Source organism: Papaver somniferum, chromosome 5 (assembly GCF_003573695.1).
Source record: "Papaver somniferum cultivar HN1 chromosome 5, ASM357369v1, whole genome shotgun sequence".
NCBI lineage: Eukaryota > Viridiplantae > Streptophyta > Magnoliopsida > Ranunculales > Papaveraceae > Papaver > Papaver somniferum.
Genome location: NC_039362.1, coordinates 7,806,816 through 7,821,305, shown reverse-complemented (window position 1 = coordinate 7,821,305; position 14,490 = coordinate 7,806,816). Strand labels below are relative to the sequence as shown.

At 38.1% G+C, this 14,490-nt stretch overlaps 1 non-coding gene across 1 annotated transcript; it reads right to left on the bottom strand.

The window, feature by feature from the left end:
- Positions 1 to 13,948: 13,948 nt before the first annotated feature.
- TRNAA-AGC lies at positions 13,949 to 14,021 on the bottom strand. The gene has a single exon. It is a non-coding gene; the product is annotated as a tRNA-Ala (tRNA).
- Positions 14,022 to 14,490: the final 469 nt, after the last annotated feature.

The window sequence follows — 14,490 nt, the reverse complement described above, 5'->3', positions numbered from 1 at the left end:
AACACTCCAAACACACCCAGTCTCTGTGGATCGACCCGTACTTGCACGAGCTACAACCGACGACCGTGCACTTGCGGTATTACTGTAGGCCCGCGTTTCTTCGCTTCATTTTTATACACTCCTCCGGGCCCACCAAGTTTTTGGCGCCGCTGCCGGGGACTGTTTTGCATTTAAATATAATATCTTTGAGGCCCACCATCCGTGTCTCAGTTCTGAGAATTTTGATATTCTCTGGCATGCATTTAAGCAATCATTTGAGAAAATATGACAAAATCAGGGTTTTGCCGAAACTAAGGAAACTTCATGAGATGAAGGAAATAATTATAAAATAAAGGAATGATAAAGTGTGGGACCGCCGAGGCCATGGCATGGCCGTCCGTTCAGTGACCACGGTCGCATGGTGCCTTTTCCTGATTTTATAATATTTTTCATGATTTTATGAAAAAATCATAAAATCAAGGAGTTTGTTGAAATTAAAGAGTTTCCTTGAAGTGAAGGAGTTTCCATGGGATCAAGGAAGCAAATAATATTAAATATAATAAAATAAGGGCGTGTGAGACCGGTTGAGGCATGGACGGCCGGCTTGGGCCCGGTACCGTGCGTTTCCCTAATTTTATGTAATTTTTGTGCATTATTTCCATGATTTGAAGGAATTTTCATAATTTGAGAGAAATACCATGAAATCAAGGAGTTTCATGGGATCAAGGAAACCTATAACAATAATGATAAAATAAAAGGGACGCGTGGGACCGGCTGGGGGCCCGTTCCACGAGTTTTCCTAATTTTATATTATATTTTTCATGATTTTTTGAAAATACCATGAGATTAAGGAGTTTTCATGAGTTTAGGGACATAATAATAAAATAATGAGGAACCGTGAGGTGTGGGGCCGGCCGGGATCAAGGCATGGCCGGTCGGCCAATGATCACAGCCCCACCATGTTTTCCCTAATTTTATATTATTTCCTTGGTGTGAAGGAAACACCATGAAACTGAGGAGTTTTCTCAAAACGAAGGATATTTGTTCAAATAAAAGTATTTTCATAAGATCAAGGAAAATAGTAGAAAATATGATAAACTATAAAACTGGCGCGGAATTGGCCATGGCACGCCGGCTGGCAGGTGAGCCCAATCCCTCAGCACCTTGGTCAATATTTAATTATTTATTATTTTCCCTTCTATTATGCATAGGTTCATCGTTTCGTCGTATTTTGAAATACTCGTTCGTGTGATGATTGTTAGTGCATCATTGTTGAGTACACTTGCACCATTTGAATCAGGGCTTACTCGAAGGTAGCTCAGACGCCCGTGCGTTGAATATTTATTACTAACCCATGGAATTCTGCTGGGAAGAACCATAGATTGAAGTAACGAAATATTACAAAAATATTTGAATATTTTTCAAAAATTCAATGAATGAATCCAAGAATTTAGGAATAATTAATTGATGGCTCTATACTAGCAGAGAAAGCTGTCTAGGAGCATTAATTATTCTGACATGAGCTTGCTGGAGCATCATATCCTATATATAGTCATGCAAAACTGTCGTTTGTATCCTGAAGACGTTATCGCTCTATACTAGCAGAGATAGCTGTCTAGGAGCCGTCAATCTCGTGATTCTATATAGAAATAGTTACCGAAGTGTTCAGTATTCATGAGATATGCCGTTGTCCAGCCGAGAGACTAATATATGCATGTACTCTGAGAGACAGTACTCTGAGTCAGAGGTTCGATGAGAGACCCGTGTCTCAATACTCGCGTCTGATTGCTGGATCAGAAGTTCGTGTAATTATGGGTTTACGATTTTAGCCTTTGTCGAAAATCCACCATCTACATTCAGTCCCCTGCTTAGTGAAGAAAGGCGTGTTCCTCAGTCAGGATTGAATGGTGATTTTACGGTCATAAACAATATAAGTAATTGAACTTAGTCGTAAGTAAAGACGTTACCGGATTTTGATTGCATGAGCAAACCATGACTTGAATGAAGATCCCAGTGGCATGATAAAGCATCGTCTAATGAGCATAAATTGGTTTTGAACCACTGATTTGGACGACGGGACCTTGGTCATTTAGGATTCGCGGGCCGGGCCAAATAAGGAAATCCATTTTTGCAGACGCTGATGTGAGCACCTTTGTTATGATTTAACTTCACTGCTTTGATGAAATTTGGACTTCTGAATGATATTCTGAAGTAGAAATATCACATGGATACCGAAGCTACTTTGCAGATATGTCAAACGGCGGTTATGGGACTCCTTCATTTGATGAAGAGAAAGAAGCGGTGACTAAGAGTTCACCAAATGCGAATGACGAATTTTTCTTGGTCCAATATAAACCTGAAAAACGTCATCCAGGTTCGAGCACTGTAAGGTCCCATGTCTCTTTGGTGAGTTGTTAGCGCTCCTTATATCATGACTTTTTTATTTTTCGTGCAATTAGGATCACGAAACCAATATTTGTTATTCCGTTGCAGAACTTTCCTCCATTAAGTATTGACGGTCTTCGATTCTCTGCGGATGGGCAGACGGTTTCTGACTCGAATGTTGAAGAAGAGGCCGAAGTAAGTATTTATTCATATAACAAATTATGATACTTTGTAGATAAAATATTCATTGATGAGAATATATCCAGGAGGATGTCTTCATGGAAGTAGAGAGTGTTGATACTCGGTCATCCTCTGAGAATAGATATGGAGGAAACTCCAAGGGTTCGGAACCGAATAGAAGTGATGAGCCTCTTGATGTTGACACGGGCAATCCCAATTCCTTGAATGCTTCGGAGACCTACCAAGTAAGTACATATCTTGTAACCTCTGCATAGAAGTATGAAATTGCTGATTTTCGAATGAATCAATGAGAATCCATGTGCATATATGAAAAACTTTGTCGAAATTCGTCGTCAGAAAATTCAGAACCTAGGTTTTAGCAAAAATACCATAAAACCTTCATATAGAGTCATGGTCTGCATGTGTATCTTTAATCGAAAATTTCCAAGCTTTATTAAAGAAGCTTTCTAAGTTTTGAGCACGTTCAAGTCCTAAAAAAGGCGAAACAGTAAACTTTCAGGACTTTTTCAGACTGTACGTTATCTAATATTTTGACCACATGTCCTTGATCGTTCATCGGATTGTTATGAAATTTTGACAAGTGGTAGAGGACATCCATACGAAGAGAATGGTATATAAATCATCCTCATATTTCTTGTAGATTTCTCCCAGTTTGCATCCTGTACAGGGCAGAGTAAAGTCTCTTCAGACGAGCTTGCCGCAAAACGTATTTTCATGACTTTCATGCTATTTGATCGTGCCTACAGTGATGAACCTTGATGATGTTGGACTGATTGTATAATTTATTTTATGATCTCATTTGGTTTCATGTTTAGATTGCTCTAACCTCATGTAATCTTCGTATTAGGTGCGAAATACCGAAGTTGAGGATATTGAAACCAATAAGGATAACTCGAGCTGTTCTGGAGTTGTTGATGAAGAGACAACCATCCCTGAACTTCAAGGCCATGAGAAGGTTGTCACTGAAGTTATGGAAACTTCGATTGTTGCTGATTCAGTGATAGAAGAAACTGAGGCACCAACAGAGAATACTGAAGAAATTGTTGCCCTGATTGTAAAGGCTTCCCAGTGAGAATCATGTAGTGCTGTATGAATACCCAAGTGCAGGGGTTGTTTTGGTCCTCCATTCGATACATCACTCCCATACCACGAACTGGTTGGTGGAGGATTTCAATGTTATTGATTCATTTGAGATCAGGACCTTTTGATTGGTACATGAGCATGGTGCTTGCAGCCATCTTGTCTTTTTCATCCATAAAAACATCACATATGAAACCCTGGTCATGGGACTATGACTGAGGTTGCTCTCAAGAGGGGTGATATAATGACCATGGTTGCATGTCCCGGTGGTAGCACTCCTTTTATGATGAATGATCAGCACATGAGAGTCTGGTGCCACGGGTCTCAGACTGTGAAACTGATCGCCATGATTAGTGGACCGTCAGTCCCCAGTAATCTCTCCTTTTCTTTTTCCCTTCTTCTGGTAAGACCTATATAGAGGACCCAAGTAGAAAAATTGATATAAAGATCCAGGTGGTCGAAGTTGGAGGTACCTTGATGATGACTTAGTGGAAAGTTCAGGTGGACACTGATCGACTGTGGAAGTTATGAATCCCGTCTAAGAATTGCTGCTTGCGTGTTGTACGCTCTAGAAGCTGTAGGAACCTCATACGGCGTCGGAATTCGATGCTTTACCCCAACTTTTGAAGCTAAGAGACTGAGTTATTACATGAGAAAAGAATCACTCAATTTGGAGTTGTATAGGTCACCCAATGATCACGGCCCCACCATGTTTTTCTTAATTTTATATTATTTCCTTGGTGCGAAGGAAACACCATGAAACTGAGGAATTTCCTCAAAACGAAGGGTATTTGTTCAAATGAAAGGATTTTCATAAGATCAAGGAAAATAACAGAAAATATGATAAAATATAAAATTTGTGTGGGATTGGCCATGGCACGCGGCCGGGAGGTGAGCCCAATCCCTCAATACCTTGGTCAATATTTAATTATTTATTATTTTCCCTTCTATTTGGCATAGGTTCATCGTTTCGTCGTATTTTGAAATACTCGTTCGTGTGATGATTGTTAGTGCATCATTTTAATCGGGGCTTAATCGAAGGTATCTCAGACGCCTGTGCGTTGAATATTTATTACTAACCCATTGAATTCTGCTGGGAAGAACCATAGATTGAAGTAACGAAATATTACGAAAATATTTGAATATTTTTCAGAAATTCAATGAATGAATCCAAGAATTTAGGAATAATTAATTGATGGCTCTATACTAGCAGAGAAAGCTGTCTAGGAGCACTAATTATTCATACATGAGCTTGATGGAGCATCATATCCTTTATATAGTCAGGGAAAACTGTCGTTTGTATCCTGAAGACGTTATCGCTCTATACTAGCAGAGCAAGCTGTCTAGGGCCGTCAATCTCGTGATTCTATATAGAAATAGTTACTGAAGTGTTCAATATTCATGAGATATGTCGTTGTCAGACGAGAGACTACATATCTGCATGTACTCTGAGAGACAGTATTCTCAGTCATAGGTTCGATGAGAGACCCGTGTCTTAATACTCGCGTCTGATTGCTGGATCAGATGTTCGTATAATTATGGATTTACGATTTTAGCCTTTGTCAAAAATCCACCATCTACAAGTACGCAGAGAAAATACCTTAATTATTCATCCATTCCAATCAAATAGTCACTTAGACGGGTATACCAAACCCGCCAGATTATTTCAATCCTTAAGTGAGTGTTCCACTCTAATTTGAAACGTACCCGTGGTTTAGAGTCTTTTGATTTGGGTAACAAAAATGCTTCTATGCACTATTTTAAACATCTTTATCCCGTAATCCTTGTTGAGATACATAATAACCACATAAAAATGATGCATTTTAAGTCCATTTGAAACTACCAAGCTATCTAAGTAACATAACGCCATAACGTTTATTACAACATAGTAAAAAATTTCAGGGCTTTGTGAGATACCTCGCGCCACAAGGCGAGTCTTTATACTTTAAGACTTCATTATTCTCACGTCTCTTGGTGACAAATAATCATATATGTCCCATAGGATTTACACTTGGTTGGTTAGCACTACCACACCAAATACATGTATATTTGTCAAAGAATCGAGTTTTACATGAATTGTGTAGGCCAGATATGCTCTTTGTTAATTAGATAATAAGGAGCATGGTTCGATCTCACTGTGCTCTATTTCCTTGAGAAACTGTATATAAAAATAATAGTCATTAATATGCTCGCACGATCTTTCCATTGAATCGTGTGTGTTCTCATAATCCTTTTGGATTTTATTATTCTCTGGAATCATTTAAACTTCAGAGCATCCTCCAATTTTATTCATGGACATAATCAGAGACAATATAGTGAGATGATTTAATTAATGATATATTAGGTTGTGCCTTGGTCACCTAATTCCTTTCTAGGTGAGCATTGATCGAACCTGGTGGTCTGTCCATCTTCCATTATGGATCCATGGCCTAAACTACACTTCCACCAATTTTAGTTGAAACATCTTAGCATATGTTGTACCCCTTACTGAGGATTTATAACCTTTCAGGCACATTTGGTATGTGTGATCTTGTCACTTTAGCGATATCAGTACATTCTGAAAATCGATAATTCTTTGTCACTTCACAATTACATTTATGGATCACAATAATCAATTTTGAGACAAAGAGGGAGCACACCACAAAAATTCATGTCATTCTATAGGAAAAATTATTTTATATATCTCCCCCTAATGATGGGAAGATTGTCTCAAGTGACAACCCGCAATTATAGCGATTAAGAGATCGCCTGCCAAAGGTTTAAAAAGTGGATAATTATCGGGAATCCTTATATAATAAAACTACTTAATCGTTTTGATGACCCATTATAATACGATGTGGAGTCACAATGGAACATATATAGCACAACCAGAAATGCGTATGAACACAAATGGCAGGCTTATAACCAGTTACCAACTGGTACACAAAAATGGTTGACTAATTGTTTGTTCTAAAACGAATAAGTAAATACGCGTATAATATTTCATATCCCCCAAGCATTTATAGAAAGGTTGTTACGCATAATTTATCCTTCGGCACCATCTGTAAACTTTGATGGTAGCCTCTGCGAGACCATGGGGTATAAGATGTTCTACAATGATCCTATTAGACATGCAATATCCATCAAGTCCTTTTGATATAAAATATCTACTATTAACAAGGTTGATAAGACCTTAAATTGTATAATATGTGCTATAATTGTTTCAAAAACGCATAATTTCTTGTGAACAATAATTAAATTCAACACTTCGAATTATCCGCCAAAGCTATAAATCACTTGAATGGACCGCATTCTGCATGGATATGTCTATAATTATCACTTTGTTTATTTTGAAAGAATGTGTTGTTTACCATTTTCATCTTAGGATGGTCTCAATCCTGTTAACTAAAGATAGACTTTGTAAAATGAGTGACATGCTTTATTACTTTAAAAACATAATGGGGGGGGGGGGGGGGTATTATTTCTAGTACTTTAGAAAATGTTGATTGTGAGAGAAGTCGTCACTTTACTTTCTTTCAATCTTTGTAATTCCCATTTTCTTGCTCACTCAAATTTGGGCATTTCTTCGCTCGTCTATTACCTGTGATGGTCCAATCATCGCATGGTAGATATAAGGAAACAATTCAACAATCAGTTTAATATATTTCCTTAAGAGTTTCGTGTAATAAGTGGTGTGGCCTTATTACGTAACAAAAGAAAAACTATCTCAATTACTTTAGAGTGTTATTGTTCATGAAGATGACATACTTTTCATCATAATGTACGATCCTTATAACTCAAGTACTTTTGAGTATATCTCAAGTACTTTAGAGGATTTCAGTCTGTGGAAATGATATAATATTCATTCCATAAGAGCATACAATGGATATAATTCTTCGCAAAAAAAATTCTTTATTTTAGCTAAGATAATATCAATCAAACTATCATGTAGACAATAGTTTAGGATCAAATCATGCAAAATATAGAATCTAAGCATACAAATTCGATTAAAATAAAGATAGACAATAAGAAAATTGGCAAAGTTCATGTTGTCATTAATGTTGACATCTAGCTAGGATATGACCTTCTCCAAGAATATAGTGAGTTCGTTTTCCTTTAAACTCCCCATATCTCTTATAAGTGACTATTAATATATGATACTTGCATTACAACGCTTGTACCATTCTCAGTAAAATTCTTATACCAAGATTTGAAACTCTCATTGATATGAGTCTGTAGATGGGGAAAAACGATTTGCTGGTTTTTGCCGAATTGAGGAGATGATCGTGCGGAGACTCCTTGAATCGTGAAAATGCTCAACCTCAGATAGATGCACTGCAAGAAGGGAGTGCTTTAAGTTCGAGAGATAAATTTGTAGGACTCCGTCCTAAACCAAGACAATGGCCTTTCCAGATTCAATTCGGTCACAAGAGAGGATGGGTTGATATGTAGGAGGGAAGTTGAGAAATGTGTGAGATCAATGGTGATCGAGATTGTAAGTGTGTTGTGTATTATGCGTAAGAAAGTTCTGAATGATTGAATTTTACTCAGTTGAGAGTGATTTTTCAGACGATGAGTTCGTGTAGATGAAAGATTATCTGCGTGAACTTGTCGAGAAATTCTTGTCTTCCTTTCAATCAGAATTCAGAGGCCTTTTATATTGCTGAATTAAAAACACCATGATCCCATGAAGTGTGACATTTGCTGAAGTCAAAGAGTGGAGAAGTGGAAAATCGTGTTGAAACCAGTTGCTCATCGTTTGGAGACTTGGTTAACTTTCCATCCACTACTTTAGTAACTCCTTCAACTGATTGCACGACTTGCTCACATTCTCATCGTGTGTATGAACACACGTGCCGTAGACCGCCAGACCAAAACCCTAGTTAATATCCCCCCATGTGACACGATTGATATCTCGTGGATGTGGAGTCTGCAAGGCAGACATGTATTTAGTTAGTCAGTTACTGACTTTATGGAACGATGAGTCCTTATATTGCTGGGTCGAACATAATTTGAAAATGTTCTGAGACCCATGAATTAAACATGTCTGTTGAGACGAAGATATAATAATGTTGATTGTTAAGGTGAGAAAATATTGCTCGTATGAGCAAATGTTGCTCGTTTAATAAACTGTTGAACATTAATAGTCAATATTCATGGACCGAGCAAATAGTGCTCATATGAGCAAATATTTCTCATTTGATGACTTATTAAATATTGATAGTCGAACCAATATTCATGGACTAAGAAAATGTTGCTTGAGTCATTTGATGAATTATTGAATATTGATAGTTGAACCAATATTCATGGTTTGAGCAAATATTGCTCATTTGATGAAAATGATAATTCAAAATACTGGCGTCTGAGCGAGCATAATTATTAAAGTGTTGATCATGGGATCAATGTAAAATTATTAGTGTTTGAATCTGCTCAGAATTATGTTTTTGCAGAGATCTGGATTCGAACCCCTAATTTTGATCAATTACTGAATTGACGATAAATTGTTGATTTTACTGAACATCATTCATGAAATGAGAATGAAGACCGGATACACGAGATCAGGAATCGACCATGTCACGCCCATATGCTCAAGTGGGCAAAATACCAAAGCCTCTTGAAGACCAGTTGGTGAAAGTATGATTAAATGATGGTTTAATCATTTATCAAAATAGTGCCCGTGTGAGCGTTAGGTAGCAAAACCTAGAGAGGTGAGGGACCGACCAAGGAGGCATGAGACCGGCCCTTGGTGGTCATGGGACCAGTTGATGGTCGTGTGAGAAAATTGAGAAGAGTTTGGACCCAGTATGAGCAATTGAGCAAATTAGGTCAAAATTATTAAAACATGTGGGACCGGCTATTTACATGCCTCAGGGCCGGTCTTGGTCGGTCAAGGAGACATGTCCGGGTCACCATAATATCTTTGTCTCAGTCCTGAGAGTTTCGATATTTTCCGGTGAGCGTTTGAGCAACATTTTGAGAAAATATGAAGAAATCAGGGATTTTTGCTGAAACCGGGAAAACTTCATGAGATGATGAAAAATAATTAATAAAATAGGAAACTGCAAGGTGTGGGACAGACCACGGCTAGGGCATGGCCGGCCAACTAGCAAGCTCAGTCCCGTAACCTTTTCCCAATTTTATGTAATTTTATATATTTTCCTTAATGTGAGGGAAGTACCATGAAACTGAAGATTTCATGAGATTAAGGAATTTCCATAAGATAATAATAATAATAATAATAATAATAATAATAATAATAATAATAAAATAGGAAGTGATGAAGTGTGGGACCGGCCACGGCCATGGCATGGCCGGCCGTCCAATGGGCGCGGTCCCAAGGCACTCTTCCCAATTTTATAATATTTTCATGATTCTAGAAAAATATCATAAAATCAAGAGGTTTGCTGAAACCAAGGATTTTGGTGAAATTAGGGAGTTTCCATGAGATGAGGAAGCATAAAAAAATAAATAATAATAAAATAAGGGGCGTGTGAGACCGGTCAGGGCGTGACTGGCCGGCTAGTGCCCGGTCCCATGGGTTTCCCTAATTTTATATTATTTTCATGAATTGAGGGAAATTTCATGAATTCGGGGAGTTTTCTGAAACTAGGGAATTTCCTTGAAGTGAAGGAGTTTCCATGAGACGAGGAAACAAATAATATTAAAATAATAAAACATGGGCATGTGGGACCGGCCACGGCTAGGGCATGGCCGGCCAAGAGACCGGGTCCTGTGCGTTTTCTCCCTAATTTATAATATTTCATGAATTGAGGGAAATATCATGAAATCAGAGAATTTTCATGGGATGAGGGAAATAATAAAATTATAAGGAATCATGAGGTGTGAGACCGGCCAAGGATAGGGCATGGCCGTCCGGCTAGTGGACCTGGTCCCGCAACACCTTTCCTAAATTTTATTATTTCTTTGATACGAGGAAACACCATGAGACTGAGGAGTTTCCTTGAGATAAGGAGATTTTTTCAAATGAAGGGATTTTCATGAGATCAGAGAAAATAATAAAAATATGATAAAATATAAAATTGGACGTGGGACTGGCCACGACACGACCGGCCGGCCGGTGGGCACAGTCCCCAGCACCTTTACTAATATTTTATTATTTATTATTTTCTTCCTACTTTGCATAGGTTCATTGTTCCTTCGTGTTTTGGAATGCTCGTTCGTGCATTCAGCTGCTCGTTTATGCATTATCGTTGAGTACACTTGCACCATTTTGATAGGGGATTACTCGAGAGCTGCTCAGATGCCCGTACGTCGAATATTTATCACTAACTCGTGGAATTCTGCTGGGAAGAACCACAAATTTAAGTGACGAAATATTACGAAGAATTGCAAAATATTGTAGAATATTCAGGATTAGAGATAATTAATTGATGGATCTATCCTAGCAGGCATGCTGCTTGGGAGCATTAATCATCTGAGAATTGAGAAACATGAGCTTGTTGAAACCTCATATTTACTTTATATAGTCAGGGAACACCTTGTTGTATCCTGAAGACGTTATTGCTCTATACTAGCAGGCATGCTGTCTAGGAGCCGTCCAATCTTTCGATTATATATAGAAATAATTACTGAAATTGCTCAGTATTAATGAGATGTGACGTTGCCTCAGCTGGGAGACTACACATCTACACAACATTCTCAGTCAGAGATTTTACGGCATGAGCTTTCATGCTTTCAACGAGATACATGAGCCTCAATACTCAGCTGATTGCTGGATCAGGAGCATTACGATTATGGTTTTACGATTTTAACCCTTGTTGAAAATACACCATCTACATTAAGTCCCCTGCTTAGTGAGGGACAGTCATGTTCCTCAGTCATCACTGAATGGTGATTTTCCATTAACAGACAAAATAAGTAATTGAACTTAGTCGTAAGATAAGACGTTACCGGAAAGCGTGGCAGTCAACTTTCAGCAGGAAAGCGTTTGTAGGATCTCTTTAGCAGAATAAGAAGTAGTGTTGCAGTCGTCCTCTTCCCTTATTTTTTTGTGCAACTGAGCTTAGTAGGTTGTTAGTGTCTTGGGAGTCTTTAATTTTTATTCTGCCATCTCTAACAAACTAACTATGAAGATGGTTTTTTTTTCTTCCGGTGTTTTACAGTATCTCTCCTTTGTTAATCTCCTTGTTGCAATTGGTTTTATTGTCTGCCAGAATGATCACCGACACCATACAGTTCGCTGAACTCAGCCAAAATCCTAAAAAAGCCGGAAACGAAAGGCTTTCAATACTCAGCTGATTGCTGGATCAGGAGCATTATGATTATGGTTTTACGATTTTAACCCTTGTTGAAAATACACCATCTACATTAAGTCCCCTGCTTAGTGAGGGACAGTCATGTTCCTCAGTCATCACTGAATGGTGATTTTCCATTAACAGACAAAATAAGTAATTGAACTTAGTCGTAAGATAAGACGTTACCGGAAAGCGTGGCAGTCAACTTTCAACAGGAAAGCGTTTGTAAGATCTCTTTAGCAGAATAAGAAGTAGTGTTGCAGTCGTCCTCTTCCCTTATTTTTTTTGTGCAACTGAGCTTAGTAGGTTGTTAGTGTCTTGGGAGTCTTTAATTTTTATTCTGCCATCTCTAACAAACTAACTATGAAGATGGTTTTTTTTTTCTTCCGGTGTTTTACAGTATCTCTTCTTTGTTAATCTCCTTGTTGCAATTGGTTTTATTGTCTGCCAGAATGATCACCGACACCATACAGTTCGCTGAACTCAGCCAAAATCCTAAAAAAGACGGAAACGAAAGGCTTTCAATACTCAGCTGATTGCTGGATCAGGAGCATTATGATTATGGTTTTACGATTTTAACCCTTGTTGAAAATACACCATCTACATTAAGTCCCTTGCTTAGTGAGGGACAGTCATGTTCCTCAGTCATCACTGAATGGTGATTTTCCATTAACAGACAAAATAAGTAATTGAACTTAGTCGTAAGATAAGACGTTACCGGAAAGCGTGGCAGTCAACTTTCAACAGGAAAGCGTTTGTAGGATCTCTTTAGCAGAATAAGAAGTAGTGTTGCAGTCGTCCTCTTCCCTTATTTTTTTGTGCAACTGAGCTTAGTAGGTTGTTAGTGTCTTGGGAGTCTTTAATTTTTATTCTGCCATCTCTAACAAACTAACTATGAAGATGGTTTTTTTTTCTTCCGGTGTTTTATAGTATCTCTCCTTTGTTAATCTCCTTGTTGCAATTGGTTTTATTGTCTGCCAGAATGATCACCGACACCATACAGTTCGCTGAACTCAGCCAAAATCCTAAAAAAGCCGGAAACGAAAGGCTTTCAATACTCAGCTGATTGCTGGATCAGGAGCATTACGATTATGGTTTTACAATTTTAACCCTTGTTGAAAATACACCATCTACATTAAGTCCCCTGCTTAGTGAGGGACAATCATGTTCCTCAGTCATCACTGAATGGTGATTTTCTATTAACAGATAAAATAAGTAATTGAACTTCGTCGTAAGATAAGACGTTACCGGAAAGCGTGGCAGTCAACTTTCAACAGGAAAGCGTTTGTAGGATCTCTTTAGCAGAATAAGAAGTAGTGTTGCAGTCGTCCTCTTCCCTTATTTTTTTGTGCAACTGAGCTTAGTAGGTTGTTAGTGTCTTGGGAGTCTTTAATTTTTATTCTGCCATCTCTAACAAACTAACTATGAAGATGGTTTTTTTTTCTTCCGGTGTTTTACAGTATCTCTCCTTTGTTAATCTCCTTGTTGCAATTGGTTTTATTGTCTGCCAGAATGATCACCGACACCATACAGTTCGCTGAACTCAGCCAAAATCCTAAAAAAGCCGGAAACGAAAGGCTTTCAATACTCAGCTGATTGCTGGATCAGGAGCATTACGATTATGGTTTTACGATTTTAACCCTTGTTGAAAATACACCATCTACATTAAGTTCCCTGCTTAGTGAGGGACAGTCATGTTCCTCTGTCATCACTGAATGGTGATTTTCCATTAACAGACAAAATAAGTAATTGAACTTAGTCGTAAGATAAGACGTTACCGGAAAGCGTGGCAGTCAACTTTCAGCAGGAAAGCGTTTGTAGGATCTCTTTAGCAGAATAAGAAGTATTGTTGCAGTCGTCCTCTTCCCTTATTTTTTTGTGCAACTGAGCTTAGTAGGTTGTTAGTGTCTTGGGAGTCTTTAATTTTTATTCTGCCATCTCTAACAAACTAACTATGAAGATGGTTTTTTTTTCCGTCTGGCGTTTTACAGTATCTCTCCTTTGTTAATCTCCTTGTTGCAATTGGTTTTGTTGTCTGCCAGAATAAAAAGAAAGAAATAAAAATAAAATGGAGATGCGGGGTATCGATCCCCGTACCTCTCGCATGCTAAGCGAGCGCTCTACCATCTGAGCTACATCCCCTTTGTCGAACTTTCACAGAATAAAATACTACTAATCGCGGCTATTTCCGTCCTATAAACTCGTTTCCATCCAAAAAGTTTTAACAGGAGCGAGGTGGACATAGCAGAGGTAGTGTAATTTTCCCAAACAAAAAGAAGAGAACGAGATTAGGTTCTCCAACACTTAAAAGAAATTGAGAATGGGCGTTTCAAATGCTTAGAAACTGGACATGAACCTCTACTCAAGTAATCGGTCAAGTAAACTACGTTTGCAGACTTTGAAGTCAGCTAGTCATTAAGTAAAATATGTTTGGAGACTCGAAGTTACTCAAATAGAGATTTACCTTCAAAGTAAAAAAATAAAAAGCTTCTGATAAAATCACTGGCCAAATCGGGTATACCCAAATTGGGGTATACAAATTTTGTTCCCAACCATAATAGTGGGGTAAGGGATGTCTAATGTGTATAAAGTTACTTAATTACCGTTTCCC